This window comes from Aptenodytes forsteri, unplaced genomic scaffold (genome assembly GCF_000699145.1).
Source record: "Aptenodytes forsteri isolate BGI_AS27 unplaced genomic scaffold, ASM69914v1 Scaffold54, whole genome shotgun sequence".
NCBI lineage: Eukaryota > Metazoa > Chordata > Aves > Sphenisciformes > Spheniscidae > Aptenodytes > Aptenodytes forsteri.
Genome location: NW_008796044.1, coordinates 10,060,755 through 10,068,844, shown reverse-complemented (window position 1 = coordinate 10,068,844; position 8,090 = coordinate 10,060,755). Strand labels below are relative to the sequence as shown.

The window sequence follows — 8,090 nt, the reverse complement described above, 5'->3', positions numbered from 1 at the left end:
CTTTGGCCACTACAAAAAAAAAACCACAAAAAAACCCCCAAAACCTACAATCCTGCCATCTAGTCATTCCAGTTAGATTGCATCTACTGGATAATTAAGAAGCGTGTGCAATGCATGCTGCCATATTCTTAGAGTCTGTCCCCGCTTTCACTAGCCACTTGCTTGGCATCATCTGTACTAAGTGCCTCCTGAGAGGATGTTGAAAACTCAAGCACTGCTCAAAGTAGTAAGCTCAAATCTTGGTGTAAGATCTTCTGGTTTAAGACTATCTAAGCAGAAGCATGCTCAACTTTATATATTGGTGGGATAGGGCAATATAAACACCCACATACTGATTCTTGTCCTCTGCAGTACCAGAGTACATCAGAATTTAACTGTGCTGAAGCAACAGGAATAACATTACTGTAAAAATAACCTGAATAAGACAAAAAGCCCTGGGTAATTCTCAGCTGTGGAGTCTCAGGGTGATCATATAGGTTGATGAAAAGAAGCAACTCCATCCCAAATGCCACCAACTTCTCCTTGCAAATACAGCATGAGGTGAAAATATGACACCATACCATTAGATAATATTTTAAGTAAAGTGGGTACCTCAACAATTTCATTAGCCATGAAAAACAGATTCCTTAAGGAGCAGCAAAACTCCACCAGTCAACCTCAATATTGAAAGATTCTTTGCTTTAGATATGAACCCAGTTCTCAGCAGAGAGAAGAGGCTGGCTCCACTGAAAACACATGAAGGGCTGCCATCGCCCACACTGATTCTGCAATATCAATCAGGTGTCAATCAGCAGGACTTCGTTAGCTGCATATATATATCTCTGCATATATACTTCTTTTAGGGTTGCTGGCATTTGTCTGTGAATTGCTACTTGGTTGAAAGGCTGGCTGAGCTGTTAATTTAGTTTGTAACTGAGTATTTGATGATGTACTCAAGGGAGAGCACTCAGACACTTCATCAGGTAAGGATTTATTAGGAAGATAGGGCTGTGAAAGCCACCCACGTGTTAGCACCATCTAGGACAACACCCTTGCACCCATGAATTAATGTGGCTGTGTAGCGGCACAGCCCCTGCCCTACATTCTTCTAATTGTAAAGACAGCAAATTAATTCATTCACAGAAGCCTACTTTAAAATGTTCCAGACATAAAATGCTAAAGAGACCCTCTGCATCTTTATGATGATTTAGTGAAGTTCTGGTCGTCTGGAGCTAGTTGCAAGAGTGGGTGAGGCTGCTGAGAAGCTCCTTCCTCCCAGCCCCTGGGCAGGGCGGGTGGGCATGGAGCTGGGAAGCAGGAGGGAGCTGGAAAGGGAGCTGTTGAGTCACCCTTAGCAGTGAGTGTTTCTGTGGGCACTGCTACAGACTCGCACCACCGGTGATGGAACGCATGCATGGGGAGCAAACAGACCCCGTCCCTACCTACAAAAGGTTGTAAGTGTCAGGCACAAACTTTTCCACTACTTAAGCTGATGGGGATGCCAGCTCCAGTGAAAAACACAAACACACAAGCAGAAAAAAATCATTACCCTACTCCAAACTTGGCAGAGCACAGCCATCAACTTTTACATGAGCTAACAAAAGAAACATCCTAACATTACCGTCATGAAAATGTAGCGCGCACACAGAATTAACTTCAATATGTTTAATTTGGATTCAAGTTACTTGCATAAAACTGTGCATAAAAAACTTTGCAAAGTCAAATCCAAATGCTTTCCCTTTCAGCTGAGCTCACAGCGATGGATTTACAGTGAAAGCAGCTTTTCAAAACGCCATCTAGCCCTTTCACAGAATCGAACCTTTTCATAAATAAAAATAAAAATCACTTCCAAATTACACCCTTTCCAGTATTTCCAGTTGATTGTGGACACACACACACCCTACAATAAAACCCAAAGATAATCAGTTTCTCATGTCTCAGAGAATGAGCTACTTTTCTTAAAGACTACAAGCAACATTTTTTTCCTAAATACCAGTGAATAAAAACTGTTTGAGACCATAAGCCATTAACAGAAAACATATGCAGGCTCCAAAATTATAGATTCAATTCATCTTTGAAATGAATGCAAGATACTGTTCTGCAGTTACAGGTCCCCACTAAAGGTCTTGCTATTTATCTTGTGATGTTCTTTGCGGTACCTACATTGCACTCAGAAGTGCAAGGTGCTGCACTGTCTGTGCTGTTTCATGTATTTGATTCTGATACTTTATACATGTATGTGCTTAATATCAACTACATGCCAAGTCCCATGGCAGCCAGGGGGACTTAGAGAAGACACTCAGGTCCTTGTGCTGCACTGGGGCTGTGGGTTGTTCACTGGGACGCTCCCGCCCACAAAGTCAATGTGACCACTCGCACGTGTAATTTTATTTAAATATGTAGCAACTATGCTGAATCAGTGCCTCACTGAAACTGCTGGCAATAGCCCAGGACATGTCCTCTGAGGAGGAAAAGTCAGGACGTGGTGGTTTAATAAGCAGGGCAGGTTGGTACCCTTTGCAGGCACTACCTGAGAAGCAGCAAGAGCGCTGTGCATTCCCAAAAGATTTCAGGGCATTATTTTCCCCTGGGACCAGTCACAAAAAACAGTGGGACTTCCCAACTTTCCCCACAGAGCTTCTCTTATTTTAAAATGCAAGTGTCTGTAAAGACTGGAAGGGCTGCACGAAGGTGCTTCCCTGCAAGGGAAGCTGTGCTGAAGGGCTGCATCCCGAGGAAGCCTGAGGAGACGTGCTGAGAGAGGCACCCAGACTGCTACCTGTTTTTGAAGGCACAAAACATGTTTATACAATGACATATTTGCAACAGCCAGTGTTGTTTGGGACATTGGTCTTACTAAAACTGCCTTTCCCAGGCCCTTTCCTTGGAGCACCAGGAAGGAGGATGGGAGAATCGGGTCCCATTTGCCAGCGTCACCACAGGTAACGTTGGGAGGGGGGCAAGACAATGACCTCAGCTCTATTTATGCCCCTGGTACAAATGTCTGGCCAGCTCAGGCCCTCAGCTCTTCATATTTCTTCTGTTAATCATTTGGCAACTTTCAAAGTGCTGTCTGGAAGGTGTTTACTTCTGTGCAACACTAGAAAAACAGAGCTAGGCAGAATAATCTTTTCATTGGGGACCTTCATTTTTCTACATTTTGTTTTGGTCACAAGAGAAACCAAAGTACAGAACATTTTTTTGCAGAATGTAAAGTTCCAGAACCTTTATCTGGCATTAACTATAACACTTTTTAATATTTCCAAGAAAAACAAAATATTTTGTTTCAAAATAGTATCACTTCACATGCCCTTCTGTAACACCAAAGCATCATTTCTAAAATGGTATTTTTAAAACAAATACAAAAAAATTACATAACATTTATATTTTTCTGTAGCAAAAGAGATTTTAGTTGAAGTCTGAAACTTCACTGCTAAAAAAATGCAGTGAAGGACTTTAGACCAGTTCTAATAAAGGCAATGAAGTGTACATGATTGATAACATGAACGGACTTAAAGTCCAGAGAAGAATTATAATAAAAAAGAATAATTACATATTCTTACACATATAAACATTTTTTTAAATGAACAGCTGGCAGCCAACTACAACCAGAACCAAAAGAGTCTGGTAGCCTAGCTCAGATAACATTTTAAGACTCTTTGGCGTGAGTGTATTACATTTGCTGCATGTTCTCAGAACGGTCGTTGGACTGAGGAAAAACTAAATATTACACCTCCAACTGCAGGCACGGACCTTGCAGCTCCTTGCTGAAGGTGATGTGGCCACATCCTCCACCTGCTGAAATGGCCTAACGGTTATGAGTCTTAATGAACTGCTCTCCTTCTTTGCATAATATCAAGGCAAATCAGTGTTAACATCTGACATGTTTCATTGTGCTGCTCCTGCGGTTTGGGATAACAGCTACAGCTGTTAGTGGGAGGCTCTGCAATCCCAAACTCATTGAAGCCAATGGGAATTTTGCCACTGACTTCAAAGCTAAGGTCTCTATCGATAAATTTTAAGGATTTATGAGCAAAAACCTTAATGACTTTCAAGGGAAGCAATGTTCTTTTGAAACCTTCATCTTTTCTCAGAATATACATTGTTAAAATCTTATCACCTTCCATACAAAGGATGGTAGGTACCAACTTCAGCACACGGTAGCAAAAAGGAAAAGTTTTTCATTGTGTGCTGTGTGTGTCAGTGTGTTCCTGTGTTCCTGTACTCCCCTAGCTACTGATATACAGGGGATTTTTCTTCCTTCAAACTGTGACAATAAAATGATTACCCCGCCACAGTTTAGCATAATGGTTCAGAAATGCTCGTGGCATATTGCAGAGTTAAAGTGGAAATTATTAGGTAGCTCTTCTTTGTTATAATAATGATCACTCCACAAATAAAAGCTCTTCTCCCAAAGGTACTGCAAGGCACAAAATGCTAATTCTGAAGATTATGTGTGCGCTTTTATTAAATATTACTATGCCCTGTCTGTTTGAGGGCTTCACTGCTCTGATTGTTTTATGAGTGCCATGTTAATGTCAGCCCCATCTTGCTAGCAGCAGGCACACATTTTAGCTTTTGTATGAGAGTTGATCAAAGGCCGCGTGCTGAGGGAATTGCTGAGAAAACACGGACAAGCGATAAAAATCTAACAGATTAATTGTTTTAAATTTCATTTCAGGGCGTTGAACTTTGGCTCAGGACACTAGTACTACACTACCAGCCAGGGCCTAATTACCACATTTCCAATTTGCCTCTGAACAATGCTTGGAAGGGAGAATAATAATGGTACTAATAATACTAAAAACAATAATAATAATAACAAAACAACAGCAATAACGTCTCCTCATAGCTTCTTGTACATGTTTAACAACTAACTTTGTGCACAGGCAATTGCACTAGGAAATTCCTCTCCCCCACATCACCATCCATCTGCCTCCTGAGCATTTGTACCTGCCTCAAATAGCACCTGAAGACAGAAGAAAAAGCAGACGCCCTCAGGAGCATCGAACATCTGAATTTACAGAATCAATGAGCTACCGATTCAAGTCCCTCACAAACACACACTGGACATCTCATATTCTTAATTAGGGACCTGAGATAATTAGGGACCTGGGATAGCATTTTATCCTCCAACAGAAATGATCTATTCCATTGATAGAAAACCGAGGCAGGAGGAAAAAAACATATTTACCACAAAGTTTATGGGTTGCCTTGGAAGAAGGGTTAATTGAGCTTAGAGGTAAATGTTCACTGAGGTGAATTAGTGGGATGCACAGCTACCAGCAGGGCTCTGGGACTGCTCTTATTTAGCTTCTGAAATGTATTTGCTCTATGATTAATATCCAGTTTGTGCTGGTGACTGTAAGAATGACCTCGCCTGCAGTTTTTATCATGAAGTGTGGCTTCATCCTCCATTATTCCAAAAATGAGGCTCTGACAAAAGTTGCTGCATCACAACAGGAGTTTAAATGATGGGTTATGTGCTTTTATTTTTTCTTCTCTTTAAATGTATTGTGACACGCAAAGAGAGTTGCATAAAGGCAGTTAAAACTGGAAATTCAGAGGAACAGGGAATCTATGTCTCATCTTAGAGGAAGTACTGAAAATATCTGGAGTTTAATTTAATTTTCCTTTTTTTCTTGGGTAAAACCTAATTCCAGGCTAAATATATAAATGAGACACAGATTAACCCACAGTTTATGGGTCTGATCCTGCAACCTGTTAAATGCTTTCGCCAAACTACTGATTTTCAGAATATCAAGACAAATCAGTTTTAAGCACTCAAAACCATGACTTATTGAAGTTGTGATTCAACAAACCACTTAAGTATGTGCTTAAAAACCCAGCCGAAGAAGTTGCAGAATAAGGAACTAGATTTTTTAAGATAGTTGGGCAGTGCTCTGTGCAAAGCTGCCAAGAGCTATGTAATGTATACGGAACTGGGGTTTCCCATTTCAAAAAACACTTAGGTTACATGTAGACCACCCTGTGCAGTGCAGAGCTCATCCAACCTGACACGAGAACTAGCAGCAGCAGAGCCGACATACTAATGCCAATACACTGATTTCAGGAATTGAGCTGCTACGTCTACTCAGTGTTGCAGAGTCTCAAATGTAGCAGCGACTCAGTGCTAACTCTGGGATTTCTACAGCATTTGTATATCATCTGGTGTAGATCTTCCCTCAGGTACCTCATAGCTATTGAAATCACACAGGGTTTGTGGCTCTGAGCAAGGAAGTACCCAGGAATAGCCTGAGCCTAAATTTCTTTCCCATGGCACTCTGGATCTGAAGGTGTGCAGCACTTATTAGGATGCTCAAGGCCTTTTTGATCAACATTTTTAGTTTGGCAAGGTATGTTTCTCCTTAAAAGGGGAGAAAAACATTATTTCTTCCCTTCTTGATTTATAGATTTACATAGGTGTTATACAGGGGGGAAGGTTATTCCATTCATCATTGTTTATTGTGGACTTTCCACATTAAGCACTTTAACAGATCGATTTTATCATGGGGGGAGTGGTTTTTTTCAGAACAGAAAATTATCATTTTTCCAAAATTTGGCAGTTCGAGAGAACGAACCAAATATTTTGGGAGGTTTTGAGTTGGGTTGTTTTGGTTTTTGCTCTTTTTTTTTTTTCCAAAAATAATATTCTCATTCCTGAGAAGCAGGACTTGTCATCGTCTGCTCACCTACTTTGAGCATGCTGAAAGGGTGAACCCTAAAAAGTTTGTGGGCCCATGCAACGGTACCATTCCAGTTTAGTGTGTGGAGGGCATTGCTGGAGCTGTATCCAGCACGAGCAACTGAAAGCAACTGAAGTTTACCAAACCAGCCTGGATAGGAAAAGTCTGTGGGACCAGCCCAAAGGGTTAGTCATAGACACTTCAGGGAAAGGGAATGTGGCAGAGTTTTTATGTATTGTACTGGAGCATTAAATCTTCACACTTAAGCTAAACAATGTGTTTGCTGTTTATCTTAGTAAAGTGATGATCTTCCTGCTTTCCTTTTTCATATCGCAGCCTGTTCTCTCTCCTGTTCTCTCCTGACAAGAAGCAGCTGCTGTGCAGGAAACAGGGTAACAGAGGTTTCCCTCTCGAGGAGATAACTCACGCAGCTTTATGCAACACAGGCACGAGGATGTGATGCCATGCTCCCCCTTCCCAGCTCCCTCCTTTACAGTGTCTTGATATTTGGGACTTACCATTTGCAAGCTTTAAAGGTTGCAAGACCCTGCCAAAAACGGCAACCTCCTCCTGGTTCTTCATGATGTCTGCACTGGGTGAAATCACCGAACCAAAAATATACGCAACGTGCAATCCCTCCAGGTTGGGGGAAGGGAGGGAAGGTTGCCTTTGTTTCTGTTTTCAAGTAGTGAAATTAAAGGTATTGGCTGTGATTTTCTGCCTAACATTTTGGATGCTCAGTTCCCATTAATGGGAATTGAAAATGTAAATTACCTGGGATAATATTCCACCTACAATCAATACTTAAGCCAGTGTTTCTCTTTTATCCTTGCTGATGCCTCAGCTAGCAAAGTTACATTTCATGGAGTCCTCTGTGTTTCTCTTTCCTTAATGATTTCCAAAGCTCTCAGTTGTTGATTGCCGCCTGAAAAATGATTGCATAGAAAAAGGAGGCAATCCTGAATAATGAGAGATGTGTTAAAAAAAAAAATCTGCTGTGTATTTTACTTAAAACATTTACATAAAAATAATAATTGTTATCTCTATATGATTGCAAGAAATGCATTTTCATTCATTCTTTTAAACCCTTTCACGTCACAGAGGAAGTTCTGGGGGGGTTTTGCTTGTTTGTTTTTTACTTTAGGAGGTACCTCCTGCTTTCCAAAAATTAATAAAACAGTAAGAGTCCTTAGCATCTCACTGCAAGTAGGTAAAACTTGACCTCCAAAAGAGAGCTCTGTCATGTTTGTTTGGCAAATAATAAGTTCTCCAAGAAAAATGCAATGTTGCAAAACAGTTTAAAATTTGGTTAAATTCAATATATAGGTTCAGCCAAAACATGAAAAAAAATATATAAATAAATAATACATATATTATTATTGAAAAAATATATATGCCCTCTCTATATATAAATATATATTTTAA

General features: G+C 40.5%; 1 protein-coding gene across 1 annotated transcript in view; it reads right to left on the bottom strand.

Moving 5' to 3' along the window:
* EBF1 (early B-cell factor 1) overlaps nucleotides 1-8,090 on the bottom strand; it is a 275,941-nt gene that overhangs the window by 76,662 nt on the left and 191,189 nt on the right. The window lies entirely within an intron of this gene.